The sequence below is a fragment of the Achroia grisella genome, unplaced genomic scaffold (genome assembly GCF_030625045.1).
Source record: "Achroia grisella isolate CSIRO2021 unplaced genomic scaffold, CSIRO_AGI_Agris_v1 utg784, whole genome shotgun sequence".
Lineage (NCBI taxonomy): Eukaryota > Metazoa > Arthropoda > Insecta > Lepidoptera > Pyralidae > Achroia > Achroia grisella.
Window position 1 is genome coordinate 2,898,809 of NW_026713024.1, and position 24,144 is coordinate 2,922,952.

At 32.8% G+C, this 24,144-nt stretch overlaps 1 pseudogene; it reads left to right on the forward strand.

Annotated features, from left to right (window-relative positions):
- Positions 1–5,631: 5,631 nt before the first annotated feature.
- On the forward strand, positions 5,632–22,680 carry LOC131851528 (cytochrome P450 9e2-like; annotated as a pseudogene).
- Positions 22,681–24,144: the final 1,464 nt, after the last annotated feature.

The following is a 24,144-nucleotide window of genomic DNA, read 5'->3' on the forward strand; positions in this document are numbered from 1 at the left end:
ATAAAATACTATAAATAAATTAATTTAATTAAACTTTTTTATATTTAATATTAATTATATAATGTTATAAAGATATAAATAAATTATTTTCATATTTAAGTTAATTAAACTTTTTATATCCAATTGGTTTTAATTTTATTTAATCCACTATATATATAATAAGGAATAAGGAAAGGTCAGCAACGCCCACGAGACAGTCCTGGTGTGTCAGGCGTCCTTTGCTATTGTATGCCACCATCGTGGTAGAAAAAAAAATGTTTGATCGATTTAAAATCTCATACAGAGTTATATGAGTTTTAAAATGTTCTCATACGTATAAGAGGATTACAAATCTCACTAAAGCGAACCTCATTAAACCTGAAATGTGGAATAGCGGCTTAAAACAGGTCTTCAGATTCTGTAAACCGTAAAATAAATTTATAAAAGTCTAAAAAAGAACATGTTCTATTGTCTATTGAGGGAAAAATGTTTCAAAAATTCTTTTATATTCTTCTGTTTCAAAAATTCATAACTCATATATTCATCGAGATAGAAAATTGAAAATTGATTAAATGTTTAATGTGATTGTAACCAATTTTATTTTAACCAACTTTTTAAAATATAAGACTATAAAAGATTTTTTGAAACACTTTAATACATGCTACAATACTATACTTTCTATATCGATAAATATATGAGTTATAAATTTTTTAAACAGAAGAATGTAAAAGAATTTCTTGTAAGAGTAAAAGAAGCTGTTTTTTTTAAATTCCGGCAATTCCGCTTACTTCCGTCGATATACAAACAAAATACATACAAAGTCATCAGGGTTGCAAACCATCACTACATTGGAAAATGGTCACGTTATAAGAGCTGCGAATGCAATACAAGAACTATTTAAAACGTAACAGAATTTGGGGGGAAAACGAGACAGTCATCTGGCAACACTGGCCGCGTGTCAGTAGAGATTTATCACTTCGAACATAACCTGTGTCCTGTAAACGCTTGCGCACCAAACAATAAAATCCATTTATTCGCACTACCACACTACACGCGTTTATTCTATAGACTGTAAAATCTATATATAGATATCTGTATCTACCTATCAAATTAAATCACACGCTATCTATTTGGGCAGCTTTATTTCACCGCTTTTCATCACATAACAGGCTTTTGCATCATCAAAAACGTATATCTGCTACCCACCTACAATTATTATCGCTAATCTAGTTGCTATTTGGTGATATAAATATAAATATAACATCAATACGCTATCTACCTACGTAATATGTAGTATTCGACAGGTTGTCATAAATACGGCCGGTCTCATCAGTTGAAGTGTTATTTATACATCGAGTATAGTGTTTAACATCAGTATTAAATAGTGTGATAAAATAAATGTAAATATATATTTAATCAATTTTAGTGTAACAAAATTTTGATGTAAATGTAAGTAATTAATCTTTACATAATTTGTTGTAATTCGTGGTGATCAATAAATATTGTGGTAATTCGAAAATTAAATAATGTTTGTTTGTTTGTTTGTTTGTTTGTTTGTTTGTAATACTTTATTGTACAATAATATTATAAATAAAAGGACACAATTGACTTAGAAAAAAAAAAAACATGCGTACAATGGCGGACTTATCCCAGAAGAGGGATTTCTTCCAGTCAACCTTTGAGTTACTGAGAGGAATTGCGCAGTGGTGGAAATAGGTACAATAAATAATACGCGTCACAATGACATATATAACTAATAATATATACAGAAAATACACAAAAATATATATACATATACATACATACACATACATATACACATACACATATACATACATATACACATACACACACCAGAAAGGAAAAGAAAAATAATGAAAATAAGTGGAGCATTAAAAAAGCGCAGACTCAGAATGACTCCAGAGCTTATTAAGATGTCTCTTAAGAGAACTGATCGAAGGCGATAGTCTAATCTGTGTGGGGAGTGAATTCCATAGGCGTGCTGTTTGTACAGTAAAAGATTTAGTGTAGCGGTGGCTTATATGATAAGGAATTGTGAGTATAAGATCATGACAAGAACGTATATGCTCACCAGTACGGAATCGGAATCTCTCCTGCAGGTAAAAGGGCGAATGGGGGTTGAAGAGGATTTGGAATAAGAGGGTAAGGAAATGAATATTCCGACGAACACGGATAGGAAGCCAGTTGAGCTGCTCACGGTAGGCTGAGATATGATCAAACTTTCGTAGACCAAAGATAAACCTGATACATAGATTTTGCAGCCGCTCCAGCTTATCAAGCAACTCCTCAGAGGGATCTAGAAATGCACTGTCAGCATAATCCAGTACGGGAAGAAGTAGTGATCGAGCCAGCAACAATTTGGTACCCAAGGGCAGGAAAAACTGCAGGCGTCTGAGAGAATGGAGAGATGAAAATAATCTGCGGCTTATGTCACTTATGTGAGGCCCCCAAGATAAAGTCTGATCCATGATTATTCCTAGATTCTTGACTTGAATGTAATATACGATTATATTGTAAAATTTAAAAATAGAATATGATTAAAGATGAAAGAGAAGATTAGGTCAAACTTTTTATTGAACGTTCATTCCAAATTTAAAATACTTAATAAATACAAATAATACTACAAATATTTTATTTTAAACTTTTCAATTTATAGTGTTCCATTTTTAAAATTTAAACAATTTGATCGATATTAATGCAGAATTATATGATCGATTCGTTACGGTAGATCTTCGATCGTTAAATGAGAGATTTAATTCTATATTTTGGTAGTTATATTGTTGATTCAATAGTACGTGCCTAATATCCTTGACTTTATCCGTCGCCAGCTGATTACGTAATTGGCTAATTGTACACCTATACGGAACGTTGACCTACCCATGCGTAAACATATACGCCAGTTTCATAATAACAATAACAAACTAAATTGTATTAGTATGTATGTGATATGTCTATGACTCATAAATGAAACATCGTAAGGGAAATAAATTTGGTAATAATAAATAATATCTCAGGACAACTCACACAGAGGCATCTAGTCAAAGCTAGTGTTATGGGTACTAGAAATCTGATATTTTTTTTATTAAATGTGTTTTTAATATACATAGAAAACACCCTATATATCTATATATAAAAGAACGATACAATCATGCTAATGAATACAATTGTTTGTTTGTATAATGCGAGGAATCGAACCCGCAACCATCGGAAGTAAAGCGAAGTGCTATTATATAAGTATATATTCCGTAGAAACAGGGAATAGTTGTTATAGTTTTTCAAAAAAAGCAGCGTACTAAACTGTTGGTTAATCGAGACCGTCAAATAATATGTCTATGCCATGCTATGACATATTATGACATATTATTTACTGTGTCAAATAATATGCTATGTTCTTTTAAAAAGATAACAATTAAACAGAGAAACTCATTTACGTTTTTCTTAAAATTTGCATTGACAGTATGGTCCGAAAAAAATAGTATTAAATAATTTAAGATTCATACAACATTAAAAGCATTCTTTTGAATTTAATTTTTTTTTTATTGTTTATTTCATTAATGATATCGAAGTTATTTATTTGTTATCTATTTTTAATTTAATTCATACATTCGATTGATTTATTGCTTCTGGGTAAGCTGGACTTCAGGACTTCAGGACGTAACGACACTTCTAATCCAAATTTATTTTATGCTTCGTGATGTTTCAAATACAATCGTAACTATTAATATAATTTGAATTTTTTCACTCAATATATTGATATCTTTAACAACACGTACAGGAGCATTATAAGATGCTATATTGTTAATAATATTACATTAAATACCTATTAAATTTAAACTAAAATATATTTAAATTCATAGAATATTTAGTATCATTATTCATAAATCACAATCAAATTTTGGTTGACAAAATTATTTAACTAAAGGAACATAGTTCTACAATCAGCTTTCATAGACGCACAAGTGTTTTATCATAGACGCACAAGTGTTTTATACCACGAATCATAATTATTAACAGTTTAGATTCCTTATATGTCAAGAGGCTTCGTGGCAACGAATTTACATCAATTTCTGAGAGAGTGCTAAGTTTGCAGAAATATGTACAATGTGTGATATGTTTTAAGGATATTAAAGAATTAAAATGAATTGGCATTTCCGAACTATTCTAAATCTTCTGTCATATTCTTCTGCTAGCTATAGTCAGCCAGAGAACGTAATGCTTCAAATGCAAATTAATTTAATGCTTCGTAATGCTTCAAATATAATCGTAACTGTTAATATGATAATAAGATGAGTTGGTATTTTCGAACTATTCTATATCTTCTGTAATATTCTTCTGCTAGCTATATTTGGTCTTTACAACTTTACTGTTATAAAGGAATAAAATAGGACCGAATGCATCAGAAGATTATAAACTGAAGAATAGCTTATGAAAGAAGAGGTTGAAAATCAACTTCTGAGATTAATTTCATAGAAAAGATTACAAAGTTTTTGCTTGCTTCATGTATTAATATTATATATAGATATGTACTTAGACATCTTAGAAACAACTTATTAAGACCCATATATGGAGTATGGTCTAATTCAAAATAAATTAATTTATAGAGTATAGCTTAATTAATTTTAATAAAAAAAAAGTATATATTTATTAATTTAACAAAAGTATTGTTAAATTAATAAACATACACGTATTTTTATTTTCATAATATTCCTCTAATTACCCTATTTTGTTTCCAGACAATGTTATACCTCGTGTGGTCTGTAGCAATCGTCGTAGTTCTGGCGTTGTACTTTCGCCAGTCATTCACCAGATTATCCAGATATGGCGTGAAACATTTCCCGACCCTTCCATTCCTGGGCAACGTGGGCAGACTCATGTTCGGCATTGACAACTTCGTTGAAGATTTAGATAGTCACTACAACTGCTTCCCGAATGAAAGGTTTGACTCTATTTTCTATTGTACATTATAAAAAAAAGTAGAGCTTGTGGTATGGGTACTAGTCAACAATTCAGTGGATATGCAGCAGAAAATTAATACATATAACATAATCATATACATAGAATTTAATCTTTTTTTTTGTAATATACTTAGTTTTAATTTTTGATATTTTTTGTTAAATATTTTCATATTCGGTGGTCTATCTATTTGTCACACCACTTTATTCTCCGGTTTCTTACATGATGCAAACATTTTGTATACATCAGTATAATTGCTTGTAGTGATCTTGGTATTTTTTATGTATTGTATAAATGTATTCACAAAAGAAAATGTGTTTAAGTAGGTATTTCTGTTAATTGTCTAATATAGTTTAATACCTAAGCTAGTAATTATTTAGGTATTTATATACCAAGACGACGAATAGAAAAAGAAAGTATAAATTGCTATATATAAGTTGTACTATCACCATCACATTCATCTTCAGGATAATTTAGGACTCCAACAAGATCATATATTATTTTGATGTTTAATGATTTATGTCGATCTATTTTTAATACCATTAATACATTAATGAATTTATTTGATTTATTCAAATTATTCAATTTGTTCTTTTATAATCATATTCATCTGCAGGTATGTGGGAAAATACGTATTTACGAAGCCAGCGATATTCGTAAGGGACCTAGAGCTGCTGAAGAAAATCACAATAAAAGACTTCGAACACTTTGTGGACCATCAAGGATTTGTCGATGAGAAAGTGGATCCATTCTTCGGAAGAAATTTATTCTCATTGAAAGGTTGTCTTTATATGTTCATATCTACGTTCAAATAATGGATAATAACTATCTTATATATGTAAGAAAAAGCTAAAAATATCAAGGGCAGACTGTAAAAACTCATTAATTACCTAAAAACTAACAGATAAGAATTTCTCATTTTATATACATATAAATATCAATAAATAATTGTATATCTCGTTCTAAATCTTGGTGGTAGAAAAAATAAATATTTCTGCTTTATTTTGACATTCGATAAATGTTTTTAGGCCAAGAATGGAAGGATATGCGGTCTACATTGAGTCCAGCTTTCACCAGTTCGAAGATCGGATCAATGGTACCTTTCATAGTTGAAGTAGGGAATGAGATGATACAGAGTCTTACCGCTAACATCAAGGACTCAGGAGGTATTTTAGCAGTTTTTTTTAAATACACATTCATTTTCTTCTTTTGTCTGGCTTTAGTTCCATTCATTTGGGGTCTGCCCGTCTGGTTCATCTTCACCAGTACGGTCTGTGCTAGTTCCTCTAGGGTTAATTCAGCGTTTTTTAGGTCCCTTTTAATAGCAGACATGCATGTGAGATGGGCTCTGCCGCGTCTTCTGGTACTCATAGGCACTCATGTCAAGTACTGTTTTTGTCATATGGTCTAATGGTCGCAGACTATACCACTTGGGCGGTTACCGAAAATCTTCTCCAGTGTACGTGGTTGTATATTAAATACACATTTATAACGATATTAAATCATAACTAAAAGAAAATTTAGGTAAATTCAACTTTCTTATTAATCTTATGTTTTTGATTACGGAAGGTTATAACTAGCGATATTAATCTAGATAATATTAAGTTTGTTACATGCCTGAGAGACTGAGTACTGACAGAGAAACACATTTTTATACACATACAGTACGTACATATGGATGACTTTATGCATTATATTGTAACGTGATTTACTAATTGTACTTATCCTTACCTGTTCTTTATCTTTGGTTCTGACCTGTTTAAATGTTTAAGTGTGTAACTGTATTGTTTTATATAACCAATTTAAATGTAACTTTAATATTAAAGATAAATTCATGAGGTATCTGTTATTGGCTTTACTAACTAAGTAATACTATATATTGTCTATAAATTGTATAAGCTGTTGATTACCTAAAATAAATAAAATAAAATAAAAATAAATGCCTCTTAAATTCAAATGTACTCAACGCATTATGTAAAAACCATGTAGTCATCATTTAGCATTCAATTTAGTTCCAAGTTTATAAGTAGTTTATTTGAATAAATGATTTTTTATTCTATTCTATTCTTATATATAGCATATTTGGTAAATAAATAGGGATATGCCCTAAGTTGTATATCTTCCTAATTTAAATTAAACTTAATCACAAATTTCATATCATAGATACAATCACACGAAAACTCCCTAAAAACTAAATTCATTCTCAGCAAATGGGAGCGTAGACCGAAAGCGCAAACGGGTATGCAAGAGTTCGTTAAAATGCACCTTAGAAATAATCTATGCTGGGGTAAAAGTATATTTCTCTAACATTTTTATTGCAGTTGACTACATCGACATCGACTCTAAAGATTTGACCACTCGATATGCCAATGACGTCATCGCTACGTGTGCGTTTGGTCTCAAAGTGAATTCACACGTGGACCAAGAGAATGAGTTCTATCAAAGAGGAAAAGAAGCTAGCTCTTTCACGTTAAATCAGATCATCAAACTTTTAGTATTCATCACCTTTCCAAAACTAGCATCGGTAAGTGCAACTGTATTAATTAGACAACATTACAGTACTTATTGTAGTTGTATATTTTACTTTAGTATTGTTATTCATATTATATTACTAAGTATTATAATTTAAAAGACACCACAGAAACAGCAACTATATTACAATACTAAGTTACAATGATATAAATAATCTAGATACGAATACTCCTCTAATACTGTAAATCTACAAACTACAAAATTTGTTATCGTTCTGCGAAATTCTGTTGCAATAGAATTAAATTTTAAGTGTAAAAATAATGAGACGTCATTAAGCAGACGGAGTGCTCTTGGGAGTGCTGTATGATCATGTAAGGTTCTACACTAGGGCAGGGCAAATAATCTATGATTATGATCACGCTTTCCAAGTTCTGGGACATGAAAGCTACTCTGATTCAAGACAGTTGGTTGGATATCTTATCTTATAATTTTACTAGCTATACCGGGTGGGCTTCGCACGGGTGCACATGTATTATACATATAAACCTTCCTCTTCAATTACTCTATCTATTAAAAAAACCGCATTTGCGTAGTTTTTCATTTTTTAAGCATACATAGAGACGGACAGACAGCGACCGCAACTTTGTTTTGTACTATGTAATGATAATATAATTCTTCATAGATTAGGACACCTGATAATAAGTCGCAAATCGTCTATGACGCTGGTGATAACACTCATGCGTGGTCAGTTCGGAGGATTAATTTCACGGCGCCACATCGATCCATCAATCGATAGACAGGTTTCAAAACATAAAGATATGGGTGATATTGATGTCTCCAAAGAAACGAATTTTTAAGAGTCTACCTCAGCAGGTTAACCACTAGATGACTTTCTACATACTGGACCGTTAGCTGGTTTACCACTGGTAAATACAGCTATGTTTCAGTATCTAATATTTTGCATTTTCAGAAACTAAACTTCACATTTTTCCCGGAGAAAATGTCGCTGTTCTTCAAGAATGTGGTGCTCAGTACGATGGCAGACCGTGAGAAAAATAACATTATCAGACCAGACATGATACATCTTCTCATGGAGGCTAAGAAAGGTAAGTTTTCATCAAATGAGCCGTTAGTTTGTTCGAACTTAGGCATATTAGAAAAATTATAAATAGACAGATAAAAATAAAGTAATAGACACCATAAAGAGAGATAAATAATAGACATTGGATATAAAAAAATTAAAGACTTATATTTTTAAATCATTGTGTTATATTGATTGTCGAACAGGAAAACTAATACATGATGAAAAGACCGCACAAGACGCCGATGCTGGATTTGCAACTGTAGAAGAATCGTCTATTGGGAAGAAGGCTGTAGATAGAGGTACATATTTTATTTCACTATATAGGATATACCTTGTACCTCGTAATAGATAGCTTTGTATGGTATATTCAATATACCATACAAAGCTATCTATTTCCGCCGAAGAAACAAAGCTTGGACCACGAGATATAATACTCAAATACATTTTTTTTTAAAACACTTACAATATATAAGGGAAAATACACAGTTTATTGCAAAGTGATATGCTCTCTAAATGAACCCGAGACCAGCAAGATGACAATTTTATGCTAAAGATATAAAAGGGGAACTCAAATATTTTGGTAATAATGATGATGATTTTATACTAAAGGTATCAAGGCAGAAAGGGAACCTCATTCCTTATTTGAGATAGCAAGTACAATGTTTTTTTTTCTATTAATCTCTTCTCGCAATCATCTCATTGTCCACCATAATTTTTACACATATAACTTTTTTCAATATAAAATGTGATGAATAGTTTTGTTTTACAGATTGGTCGGACACTGATCTCATTGCTCAAGCTGTCTTATTCTATTTTGCTGGTTTTGAAACAGTATCTACAGCCATGTCGTTCACTCTACACGAGCTGGCTCTCAATCCAGATGTACAAGAGAAACTGGTAAAGGAAATAAAAGAGAATGACATAAAAAATGATGGCAAATTTACATACAAGTCCATTCAGAACATGACATACATGGACATGGTAGTTTCAGGTGAGCATTTTTTTTTTATTATGACTTACGCATTTGAGAGAGCCCAGGTCCAGTCACACAGAGATATATGGAGCAAAGTAAGCTCGGCGTGAGCCTAAAGGACAAAATCCGAAACATGACAATCAGGAGCAAAACCCGAGTCATTGATGATACCGGATAGGCTAATTAAAATGGTCATAGATCGGATATGTTTGCCTCCGATACAATAACAGTCGGAGCAAATGCGTTCTCGAGTGGTGACCCCGTGAGGCTAAAAGAAGTGTAGGCCAATGAAATACGACAGGCATAGCACCTACAGGCTGACAGATAAGAGAGGCATATGCCCAATGGTGGGCAATCCAATGCTGATGAAGAAGATTGAAGAAGATTTTTTATTTTACCTGATGGATAAATTGTCGCATTTAACCATGATTATAATGTTATGAATTTAAACATCAGTGGACTGCAGTGAACTGATAATGCTGATCCAACTAAATTATATATCTGTTAATGTTTTTTTCAGAGGCTCTTAGATTATGGCCCCCAGCTCCAGCTCTTGATAGGAAATGCATCAAAGACTACAATTTGGGTAGAGCCAATAGTGAAGCGAAGGAAGATTATATTGTAAGTAATTAAATTTGAGAAGTATAGATCTTAATTATGGTCTATAACTCAATCGAGGTGTAAAAAAAGAAAAAAATGAAAGACAAAAAACATTATGCCGCTTAGCAATAGCACCTCATTGTTAGTAATGATAGTGTATATGTTTCATTATTTTTTTTATCACATATTTTATTTTTCAAAGACTCGTTTAACATTTATATATTTATTAATAACTCTATAATTATGCCTTTGTTATTTTGCAATAAAAATAAATTATTACAAAAGGCGGTCTACCACGCACTATTAAAGAAATCAGGAATGGCCGGTGCTGTGCTCGTTGCATACATGCTTATTCTTTCCCGAATAATCGAATCGCACGTGAAAGAGCCTACGTGTAAATCTATTAATACAAATATGTTGTACTAATACATAATATTTTCATATACAATGAAACAGTTATGCTCGCTATAAATTATTTATGTATTATATGATATGTACGTTTATTCCTATATAGTTGTATTACTATTTATGTTTATGTATATTCGTATTTATGTATTTTACTTATGTTTCAGATTATACAATTTGTTATTTTATTTAATATATGTATAGCGTTTGACATTTTTTTGTTTGCACCAGTTATATTACCCACTCAGTACCATATCCCACTGTTTTGCGTTGACTGAAAGAGATCTCTTCTAGTGATAGGCTACCTTTGCACACATTGTCTCTAAATTGTAATATCTTTGTATTATATGTGCAATAAAGAATATATTAAAGTTCAAACTTGTGACGGCGTGGTTGGCCGGGTCAATGTGCTCCCTCTATATGGTTGAGTGCAATGATGGGTGGCTATTCGTGAACGGGTGCTGCTTGTATCTGTTCAGATTACGAACACTGATTAGACTTTATGCATTTGCATAGCATACGCTGGCGGTCACTCTATTCTCTCAAATTTGAATTTATAAATGAATCTGTATTTTTGTAAACATGTACAACATCTATTTGAAAAGAATACAAGCTGAGTGTCTTTTCAGTTCTTCTCATTCCGAACTGACGGTAGATTTGACACATTTTAAGAGCCTACATGAATAAAGATACATAATAAATAAAGACAAAAGATTTTGTATTTGAAATTCGAATTTGAAATGAATTACAGATTCGCAAAGGTGAAAATATGGGTGTCCCTGTATGGCCAATACACCGAGACCCTCAGTACTACCCGGACCCACTGAAATTTGACCCAGAACGATTCTCCGAAGAGAACAAACATAAAATCCATCCATTTTCATACATGCCATTCGGAGTAGGCCCCAGGAACTGTATTGGTAAGTATTATTTCTGTCAAATGAGACTATAATCCTTCCTCATTTCCGCATTTATAATATGAATTATAAATGCGAAAGTAACTTTGTCTGTCGCGCTTTCACGCTAAAACTAGTAAACCGTTTTAAATGAAATTGGTTTAGACCCTGAGAAAGAACATAGGCTATTTTATTGCAAAATAAGGGTTGTAAGGGGTTGAAAGGGTAGATAAAAGTTTGTATGGAAAATCGACATTTTTGAAGCTAGAACAATGAAACTTATTATTGAACCTTTCATATATTTTTTTATTTTATCTGGTACTAGCTGGTCGCCCAGGCTTCGAATAGGTGTAAATGTATACGAGTACATATAAACGTTCTTCTTGAATCATTGTATCTACTGCTGCATTAAAATCTGTATAGTTAAAACTTATAAGCGTACAGACAGCGAGAGGGACTTTGTTTTTTTACTATGTAATCAAATTATACGGAAAGAAGACAAGAGTTTTGATATTATTCTTTTCATATATTTAATATTTTATTTGCCAGGATCAAGATTCGCACTATGTGAAGTGAAAATTATGCTCTACCAATTGCTGCTAAACTTTGAGGTGACGCCGTGTGAGAAGACATGTATACCGACCAAAGTCGAAAGTAAGAGCCTCGTCAGTATTCGTATCAAAGGCGGTCACTGGATACGGTTGAAAAGAAGAACGTAAACAATATCAAAACGTAAATAAATATTAACTTATTTGCTATTTTAGTTTAAAAATGTAAATAAGATCTGGAATAAAAAAAATATCAAACCTATATTATTTATTTATTTTAAATTACTAGACCCTAATTATAAATACTTTATACACTGACATATATATGAATCTAAATATATATAACTCAAAGGTGACTGACGTAGTGATCTATCAACGCACAGCCCGAACCACTGTACGGATCGGGCTGAAATTTGGTATGCAGGTAGATGTTATGAAGTAGGCATCCGCTAAGAAAGGATTTTGATTAATTCTAACCCCAAAGGGATAAAATAGGGGATGAAAGTTTATAAGTCACTTTGTCAATTTTAATTTTAAAATTTTTAAAAATTTAGAAGCTAGTTAATATTATAATATTAATATAATGAAATTGATCCTGTAGTCACGGCACTGATGACGGCAATCTGCCACGGTAGCGCCGGTACACCACACCCTTCGGCCAGTAGACCTCCTTCATGAAGGTGGGCAGCATGTTGATGGGGACCCGGGCGACATATGTACGCTTGAAACTCGCATTGTCACTAGACTATATCTGTGTACCTATTGTTTAGGAATAATTTGGACTGGTGGTCCCATTGCTAGCAATGCACCAAGTCAGTAGTCAGTATCTAATTAAATAAATTAATTAACCAATATAATAGCTCATTCAATACCAATAACCATGTACACAGATATAAGGATATTGGTATTCAATTAGCCACGCCTTCATGCTCAATATGAAGAGGATTATCCTCGACTCATCCAACAGTGTATACCGTTAGCAGAGGCGGGACAGAGGAGCATAAAACACTATCACTTATATGTTACATAATACTGTATATAAGGATATAAACTCAATATCAAAACCAATATCCTCACAACAATTGGAGTATCCTATCTACCGTGGAATCCCGCGCTTCTCTTTTATTTACTTTTAATATCTCGACATCGACGATCTGGTTGCTTCTAATGATTGCGGGTTTTGTATAATACATATAAAGTCTGAATTTACCTGTTTGTATTGGTCTACTATTTTTATTTTTTTATACCCATATTCTTTTCTCCTAAGTCTAGCCTTTTCAATATAAGCTGAATATCATAATTGCGTCATAGTAATAGGCTAAAACGATACTTTTGAATATCGAAATTTTGAAGCTGTGGTTTGAATCCTTTAACTCATTTAGAGTTGCTGCTTTAGCTCGTCTCGCAAGTGGTTGACCTTTTGTTTTTTAAATGATACCGCAGTGATATGCTAGTAATAAATATTTATAAAGCGTATTTATTATTTTTATCGATTATCCTATTGTTATCATTATTACAAGTGAGAACCAATACGCTATCTACGTCATGCAGTATTTCGCGCGCTGTTCCAGATACAACAAGTCTCATCGGTTAATAAACAGAACGAGCAACAGTTTAGTGTTTATATTATAGTGAAATGGAAGATTTGGATTAGAAATAAAAAAGTATCAATTAATATTTTTAGTGCAACATACATTGTAAGTAATTGATGTAGCATCAAATCTGGTCAATTGAAAGCAACGAGCAAATTAAATAATATAATAATCAGTTCAATTAAATAGCTAGAAAATGTATTTATATATTTTTGATTTGAATATTTAAAATTGGAATACACTTATGGATATATTATCTTTATTTTTATTTTTTGTGAATGTAAAATACGAAATTCAAAGTGCTTAATATATAAACACAAATATAGAATACAATTCTATGCTCTTAAATGTACATATACTATTTTAAAAATTGAAATAATTATGTAGCTATGTCGAAATTAGATTAGAAATTATTCGATTTACTCAACTGTAAGGAGTATCTTCTTGTTAATTGAATGACTGAATGATTTAATTCAATATTTTGAAACTTATATTGTTGATTCAAATGTACCTAATGCCCTTGACTTCACAGCGCCGGCTGATTACGTAACTCACTAATTCTATACACAGAACGCTGGACTAACCACACATGTATGTACGAGTATGGGCGCGAGTTCCGAAATAACAACAATAAACTAGATATAATTTATTTGTACCTATTTTACTAATAACTTTAATATCATGACAATATGTAAATATATATGGACGTATATACATTATACATAGTCTGGCCATAAATACTGCCACAATTAAAAATAAATAAAATACTGCATTTGAATTTGGAATCTGTCCTTCTTCTATGACTGTTCATTGTTTTCTCATTTTCGCGCCAATCGGTCAAATAAAGATTTTTCTTGTAACAATATTTATGGCAATACTAGGTATGAACTGTTATAATAATGCTTAATAATTTAGGAATCTGACAAATAGGTCGTAAGCAAAAGACTCATTAAAACGAAATGTAATAAAAACGTAAAACGTGATGTGCTTTCAATTTTTTAGATATATTTATAAAAAGTATTTCGAAAATTTACGAGATACTTTTTTTCAATGTCAACATTATAGCTAATCAAATTCAACTGAACATAATATTAATAGAATAACATGTATGTCTAATACCCATACAAAAAATACACATACGTAAAAAACTCTGTGAACCTCTTTGCATACCTCTTTGCGTTAGTAGTTGTTTTGATTTTAGCACCCTATTTTTTTATAATTATCAGATAAGCAGTCAGTTATCTCTTATAGGCTGCAAGTCCTAAGACGTAATATTTTAAAATACATGACATCATCATTTCGAATGATAGAATCTTTCTTTTCTTTATATATTTACATTTTTGTGTGTTTGTATATATATACCTGTTATAGTAAGTATTTAAATACGTATATATTATTGTTATGTAAGCATATTATTATTAAAATTTATACCTAAGTTAGGTAAATACAAATATTTTTTACCCAATGGATAGCTGGTAGAGAATGCTATATGGCATAAGCTCGCCAATTGTACATTATTTTAAATAAATAAAGATTAAACAAATAAATAAATATTTTTCTTCCTAACAGGGTTTCATAGAATTGTTTCTCTTACTGCTTTGATTGTCATATCTTTTTTCTGTCATAAACAGAGCATTCATTGTACCTATCAATAGTCCGGTGCACAAACATTCGACTTATACTAAGCGGATGGAGAGTTTCAAAAATTATATTTGGCTCCATTTCTACTTTGTGTAATACAAACATAGCGATTCGATACTCAATATCACCCCACATTAATATCACAAAAACATTTGACAACCTATTGGCGCGAAAATGAGAAAATACATTACATAAAATAATGACAGATTCCAAATTCAAATGTAATATTTTATTTTTCTTAAATTTTAATAGTATATGTATATGGCCAGATTGTGTGGCAGAATTCATATCATCACATTCCGTCATATGGGCCGAAAACATTTCAGCCATTTCTGTTAAATAAAAAAAATACGCAACGTTGTCTGCAGTCCCTCATATATCTACTCAACTTACCTAGATATATATTTGTTCTAGACAATGTTGTATATCGTGTGGTCTATAGCAATCGTCGTAGTTCTGGCGCTGTACTTCCGCCAGTCATACTCCAGGTTATCCAGATATGGCGTGAAGCACTTCCCGCCCCTTCCAATCCTGGGCAACATGGCCCGACTCATCTTCAGGGTTGATAACTTTGTTGATGATATTGTCAGACACTACGAATTATTTCCGAATGAAAGGTATTGAATAATTCTTATTTATTGACCACACAGCCTTACTTCTTCTGGTCGCGGGTTCAATTCCTCGTGCGATTTATTGTTTCTATTGGTTTGGCTGTTTTGTTATGTATATTTTTTTCTCTGAATGATAATGTATTGATGCACCTGCTTGCCCTAACGGTTTACGCTGACGGGGCACCAGTGGAAGATGATAGGATGAACATGAGCTCAGGTCAATTAGCGCATCATAGTAAATTGACCATAAATTTATCACGATGGTTTCCATGGTAAACCGCGTGATTAATTGCTAGTAATGGGATTATGGATGTAAAGGGAGGGGACGCCCTAAGAAAAGATGGATAGATTGTGTGAAAGATGATATGAATAAAAGAAGAGTATGACGACCGATAGAGAGCAGTGGAAGGGAATGACATACTGCGCCGACCCCAAATAATGGGATAAAGGCAAGGCCATGATTAATGGGATTATTAATCTACATTACTAACAATCCCTTTACCCCTCTGTAAAGCCCAATTTACACTCAGCCCGAGTAGGAAGGGATGTGAGCAGCGCGAGAGTGTAAACACGATAATTCCCACGCCATTGGCGCTGCCATTCGCCCGGCGCTCCCTTGATTGTCGGTTTTTCGTGCGTGAGTCAAAGGACTGGCAGCGTGTGTTTACATTCAGCCCTCTCGCTCAGTTGTCGCCCGGCAATATTTCCGGCAGCGCGAATGGCAGGGGAAGCGGCTGAATGTATGTATATTATGCATACAAAAAATATATTTAAGTATTTCTATACCGTGTTAAGTACCCATAACACTAGATGACTAGATGGCGTTGCGTAAATTGTCCAATAATATGATTATATTTATTTATATTTATCCCAGTATGTAGAGTAATAACAATAATTTTATGTGGGTACATGCTAAAAACATATCTATGATTAGAAAGAGAAAGTTCAAAGTCCCTTATATGAAATTCTGTATTCTGTTTATTCCTTTTCTTTTTTAGGTTTGTGGGAAAATACGTATTTATGAATACAGGGATATTCTTGAGGGATCTTGAGCTGGTGAAGAAAGTCACTATCAAGGACTTCGAGCACTTTCTGGACCACCAAGGATTTGTCGATGAGAAAGTGGACCCGTTCTTTGGAAGAAACCTGTTCTCATTGAAAGGTTAAAATGTTTTTATTAACAATTTAGTTGTACTAGTGTTCGCTCAGTGATGACTGGGATTTGATTGACTAATTAAAGATAAACAATATTAATCTATTCTCGATTTGACCACAGACTTTACTAATAAAAAGAGAGTATACATGCGTTAGCGTGTCAAACTCATATAGTCTTAGTTCTTAGATCTTGTGTTTGTAATGTTTTTTTTTTGTTGTTTTAATATATTTTTATGCATATGTTAAAAAAATATTAGCATTCTGCAGTCCTTCTTCATATAAAGTATATGTGTGAAATCTTATATATAAAATTCTTGTGTCACAATGTTAGTTACCATACTCGTCTGAAACGGCTTGACCGATTTTTATGAAATTTTATATATTTGAGTAGGTCTGAGAATCCACTACTATCTATTTTTCATGCCCCTAAGTGATAAGGGTTGTCCACCCCTAACATATTTTTGTTTTAGTGCAGTTTTTTTTTTAATTATTCCTTTTTTATTACGTGTCATTAAAAAATACATATATCCCTAAATTTTCACCCTTCTATCACCAACCCCTATTTTTTATAGCGTTATTAATTTATATGACAAAACAACGTTTGCCAGTACAGTTAGTATAAGTGTAATATTCAGTCAGAGTAATTGTCGTAAAAATTCGACGTCGTTGGTGTATATTTATTTATTTATTTGGTATATCTTTATCTTTATATGTCAAATCATAGAAAAAAAATCTTTTTTTTCTGTTATAAGATTTTATTAATGCTTTCAGGTCAAGAATGGAAGGATATGAGATCAACATTGAGTCCAGCCTTCACCAGTTCCAAGATTGGATTGATGGTACCACTCATGGAAGAAGCCGGGAGTGAGATGGTACAGAGTCTTACCGCCAATATAAAAGACTCAGGAGGTATAAAAATCCGTTGGGTTGTTTAAAAGATCTAAGCGAACAGACAGTGGAAGCGACTTCACATTATCTGTTTTTTTCATAAACAATTGGTATGATATTGAATCTGGATATGAATCTATAAACTGTGTGTCAATTTAAATTTTCGACAGAGTCTCTGCTAATGGTAACTTATGTTAAGGCTGCATATCCCCGACCTCTCTAAGATCCCGCAATACCACGGTTTTGCGACTATGTTGCCAAAGAAATAAGCTCTTATCTTGAAAGTTGTTGGAAGGTGATTCCACGATGTGGTTGTGCGCGGCAAAATGTTTCGGTAAAAAATTACATGCGTCATGATTATGAGGCGAACTGTCTACTGTAATGCCTACATTGTCAAGAAAATAATATTTAACAAAATAAATTATCTATCTATCCAATATTTTCATTTCAGTTGACTACATCGACATCGACTCAAGAGATTTGACCACTCGATATGCCAATGACGTCATCGCTACGTGCGCTTTTGGTCTAAAGGTCAATTCACATAAGGACAAAGAGAATGAGTTCTATGAAAGAGGAAAAGAAGCTACCACTTTCAGATTGAGTCAGCTCTTCAAGCTTTTTGCTTTTTTCTGTTTTCCAAAACTCATGTCGGTAAGTATAACTTATTATCTATATCAATAAACAAAATTGAGGTGTCTGTTTGTAATTTCTAATTAACAGCTTTTCACGAACGCGAACGCATTTCACGACGCACACGAATATATGAAGGTACTTACTGGTGAATGTACGAAAATTAAATTAAAGCATTGTTGTCTGTCAGTGTTTTTTACTCGCAGATGGCAAATGTTATAAGGAAATGGCTAAATTTATTTAGGGTACATATTTCGGAACAGTTATTTCTTTTAATTCTACGCAGACAAACACAGCTAGTTAAAGTACCAATCTCAAATTGCACTGCATTATATTTGTGAACATATAATATAACGTGGCAAATTAATTTTATGAAAATTTGTAATTTCAGAAACTAAACTTTACATTTTTCCCGGAGAAAATGTCGATGTTCTTCAAGAATGTGGTGCTCAGTACGATGGCAGACCGTGAGAAGAATAACATCATTAGACCAGACATGATACATCTTCTCATGGAGGCGAAGAAAGGTACGGGTATCTATGGATTCTTTAGTGTATTAAAATGCCCCCGACGAAATGTATATCAATACTATTCCATTTGAAGAAAACACAAAATTTTGGCTTTCTTGTATATACAGACGTTATTGTACCATGGGAATCAAATGTACTTAAAGACCATGCAATAAATACAAATAAATATTACGAACTAAATAAATGAATTAAGGAACAATGTAGTCGAAGTGGAAACGAGAGACATACCAATAAAATCTCACTACAATCTTCTAAAAAGACCTTGACTTATCTCGGAACTGCAATGGGTTCTATACTAGAACTTGTATCTAAATCTGCATTAGTAGCTCCTACCAGATTTGGCTGGGCAGGAAGAGAAATACAAGAGGTGAAGCTGAGTATTGACTTGTGTCAGAAGAGGATCCCCTTAAACCTACAAGTTCCGAGAAGGGCTGGGAATTTTACTCGCTATTATACAATGTACCCAATGCACGATCTGCATGGTGAATCCACTGAATGTTGAGAAATTCGTCTCTCGAGATAATCTTATTGAAATCAGTTATGTAGTTTTTAGATTAGTGTACCAACCATACCAACGGATAAAAATCTTGAGAACTATTGTTATCAACAGTTTTTATTGTATTACATTTATTAATATATTTGTCAAATAGGAAAACTGATACATGATGAGAAGATCGCTCAAGATGCCGATGCTGGTTTTGCAACAGTAGAAGAGTCGTCTGTAGGAAGGAAAGTTGTAGATAGAGGTATATATAAGTAAAGTGTTTACTATCATACATCATCATTATCATTATCAACATCATCATTTTATCCCGTATCTAATCAATGGATATAATAGGATACTCCCTTTGAAGTGCCTCTCATAATACCTTTCGCCATATGCACTCCTTCGCTTCCTAAATTTTTCCGCTTCCGGTGATCTTTTAAATATTTGTCGCTATGCCTAATAATCTTTAAATAACCTTGGACATACCATACAACGCTATCTAGTCCCACTCTAAATTTGTATTATCAGTACGTATCAACTCGTAAACTTTATCAAGTACATTTCTTTTTTGTAAATACCTAATATAATATACATAGAAAAACATTCGAACCAATACACATAGATTAATAATTTTTGTTTTCATACTTGAATAGAATTCGCGACTAACGGAATATAAGGCAGTGCGATAAATCGCTAGACCTAGTCATCCAATATTTTAAACTTCGGAAATATCATAAATCAATGTTACCATAAAAAAGTGGAAATATGAAAATAAACTTTTAACTTCCATACTAAATACATTACGCGACGTATACGAAAGTTTTATAAATTATTTGCAATTTTGCGATTTCACTTTTTTGTCTAACAGTTTGGTCGGATACTGATCTAATTGCTCAAGCTGTCTTGTTCTTCTTCGCCGGCTTTGAGACTGTATCTACAGCCATGTCGTTCACTCTACATGAGCTGGCTCTCAATCCTGACGTGCAAGAGAAACTGGTACAGGAAATAAAAGAGACAGAGATAAAGACAGAGGGAAAATTAAATTACAAGTCTATTCAGAGCATGACTTATATGGATATGGTTATATCAGGTGAGTACCCTTCCGATCGATCCTCGTCCAATTCAAACGGAGATCGGTGCCCTCAGACCATAGTCGTAACCGTCAGGCGGAAGTTGGCCTTCAGCCGGCCCATAAGTCCTTCCGCAAGTTTGGAGTGCCATCTGCACTCGCCCCCTATCGTCCGGTCTAAAGTCCAGCTGCATTAGAGTATTCCGAAAAAAAAACAGGTGAGTTTTTTATTTATATGAAATTAGAAACAAACTGATAGACAACGGCAATCGTCGCTCATATAGGTGGTAGTATTTGCGTTACTCTTCCAACAGACAACTTTGTTACTCATTCTTCTTGTGCTGAATCTGAACGAGTAAAAAATGCTGTTTGTTTATTTGAAGAAAGATAATTTATATTTAAACTTATCTTACATAGCAAGTATGCAGACTGAATCTGAATGATACCAAGGAACTCTATTGATTTAAAACTTCGACGACACATAAACAAATTGATGAGACCTGGTTAATATTGCTATATATAAGGTCGACAATTCCATGTTAGGTCAGGCCATGTAGATTTTAGCACGATAAATGACGCAAAGGTCTTTGCAGTTATCGCTTTTATCACAGGTGACCATTTCAGGTAATCCATCTTCTCTTGCTTGTTTGGAAGAAGCATTCCTGGTGGTTACGACCCTCAGCCTTGAGGAATCAATAAAAATAAGAATCCTCTTGCTCCCTCTTTTAACTACCTAAATTGTAATAATATCTATTTATTCTACTCAATGAAATGTCTGTTTATTTTTAGAGGTTCTTAGATTGTGGCCGCCAGCTCCTGCTCTTGACAGGAGATGCATCAAAGACTATAACTTGGGTAAAGCCAATAGTGAAGCAACTGAGGATTTTATTGTAAGTATCAAATTTTAAAAGTCATACCTGATCGCTTTCTGAACAACTCTAATCATTTTAAGATATATAAAATGACTTTTAAATTCCTTGTTTACCATAAGCTGCTGGCAAATAAACATTTGGCCCATTTGATGGTAAACCGTTATCGTAACCTATGGACGCCTGAAAAAATACCAGGCGTCAAATGAAAAAAAATATTAATTACATTCAATTCCTGATAAATTTACCATGATGCCCTATAATCCTTGGTGTTAGCACCAGGGTTTTGTATATTTATTATAATTTGAAAAAAAAATGTAATACAGATTCGCAAAGGTGAAAATATTGGGGTCCCCACGTGGGCAATACACCGAGATCCACAATTCTTCCCAGACCCCCTTAAATTTGATCCAGAACGATTCTCCGAAGAAAATAAACACAAAATCCAACCATTTTCATACATGCCATTTGGGGTTGGTCCGAGAAATTGTATTGGTAAGTAATATTTTAGTAAAACCAGCACTGTTTTCTTTTATGTAATGACTAATGCTGTGGTATAAAACACTATTAATTTCAAAAAGAATAATCAAAATGAGTTTAGTTTTACTAATATCTAATATACCTCTTATTATTAGTATTCGTGAACATGCCTAGTAATAAATTATTAAATAGTTATGGTTTTTCTTCCCTTTCTTGTTCATTCTCCTTGTGATGAGTCTACGTTCCGAATGAGTGGTAAGTAAAAAATATGACTTAACAAAAGTGTTTATATTAAGATTATTTGAATTATTATTCGACTTCTGTTTATGTAAACCAGTGGTTTCCAAATGGTTTTTGCTGCGTACCACTTCCCGCAAACCTTGCGTACCCCTTATTGTAGGAGTCACACTAATATAAATGTGAAAGTTTGTGAGTGTGTGTGTATGTTTGCGTACCCCTTGATGTAACTTTACGTACCCCTGAGGTACGCGTACCACTAACTGGAAAACACCGATCTAGACAATTCACTCAGCGCCATCTAGTGAATTAATAAACTTTATTTATTAGTACAATTTCAGACCGCTAAAAGAGTTTATTTGTAAAATTAATTAACATTTTATTCACCAGGGTCAAGATTTGCTCTATGTGAAATAAAAGTAATGTTGTACCAATTGCTGCTAAACATGGAGGTGACGCCATGTGAGAAGACATGTATACCGACTGCTATTGAAAATAAAAGCTTCAGTGTCCGCATCAAAGGAGGTCACTGGATTAGGCTGAAAAGAAGAACATAAACAATATTTTTAAAGAAGTTTCGGAATATAAAATTATATATTTTTATACAAATTTTTTTTTTTCTTTAGAACATTGTTTTCTCAACCATTTTTATGACGCGACCCACTAAAAAGCTAAAAAGTGAAGTAAAAAGTCTTGCAACCCCGTAAGTATAAAATTATAATAATACTGGTTGGCTGACCCGGTAAATGTTATTTTGCCATATAAATTAAAGTACTAACATTGTTATTTAAAGTAGGGGTTGATGGTTGAAGTGTGAAAATTTGAATTTGTATATTCTTCAAAGTTAAATCACTAAATGAAAATAAAAAATATTGTCCAAAAAATATATATAGGTGGGGGTCACCCTTATCATTGAGGGGTGTGAAAAATAGATGTTGGCCGTATCTTAGTCCGACCGACCCGATATGTACCAAAAAATCATGAAAATCGTTAAAGCCGTTTCGTAGGAGTTTTGGTTTCTTTATTTTGTTAACGCGCTATTTTAATGGAAATAAAGTAAGCTATAAGTTATTAAGTATATCTTAATATTTAATTTAATAACAATACACTAACTACCTTTAATAAACGAATCTTTTGTACCTATATGTAATCTGTAGCGTGTGAGGATTCGAACCCACGACCATTGGAAGTATGTCAAACCGCTAGACCATCTTTTTGAAGTACTCTATGTTTAACGAACATTTATTAGTGCTAAAGATCAAATATAAAAATAAAAAAATGAAAATGGAACGTAGAACATAGATCAGCAGGGGGAAGGGAATTGTTAGTAATATGGACTAATAGTGCCAGCAATGTACTGTGTTACCTGACCCCCACGTAGTCCTCCCTGCACATAAATTGTGAATTTACCACGATGGGCTAACTGACCTGACTTCATGTCCATCTTATTATTCCTCCACTGATGCCTGACAGTGTAAATCGTTATCGCAGACGGATGCACCATTCTATTATCATCTATATGAACCTAACAGCGATATTATTTCGTTTCTGTTTATACACATTCTTGTATTTATATATTCTGTATTACTACTACAACAGCATGTAACTTTGTAATCCCACGGGATTCCAACGCCCTATAATTTTTAATCCAACATGACTAGAAGATAACAAGTTCTATTGGTACTCCTCTAACAGTGTTAGTAAACAACAAATTGACCTTGGTCATGTTTACGACTGCGTGCAGTGTCGTCCGTGCTGTAGTGAAGGACAGACAGTTGTCATATTTTATATGTAGTTAATTGGCACATAAGGAAACGTCAATATTATTTGTGCGCAAATGAATTCGAAATTAAAAAGGGAATAAGATAAAGTATGTATAAATTATATTCTTAGTTTATTCAAACCATTTAAAAACAATGCGTTCGGAATTCGAATATTTAAGTGCGTGTGTTATTCTATGTTTTGAAGATTTATTTCATGATCTTCCCATGGCTTCATAGTAGTAACTTTTTATAAATATT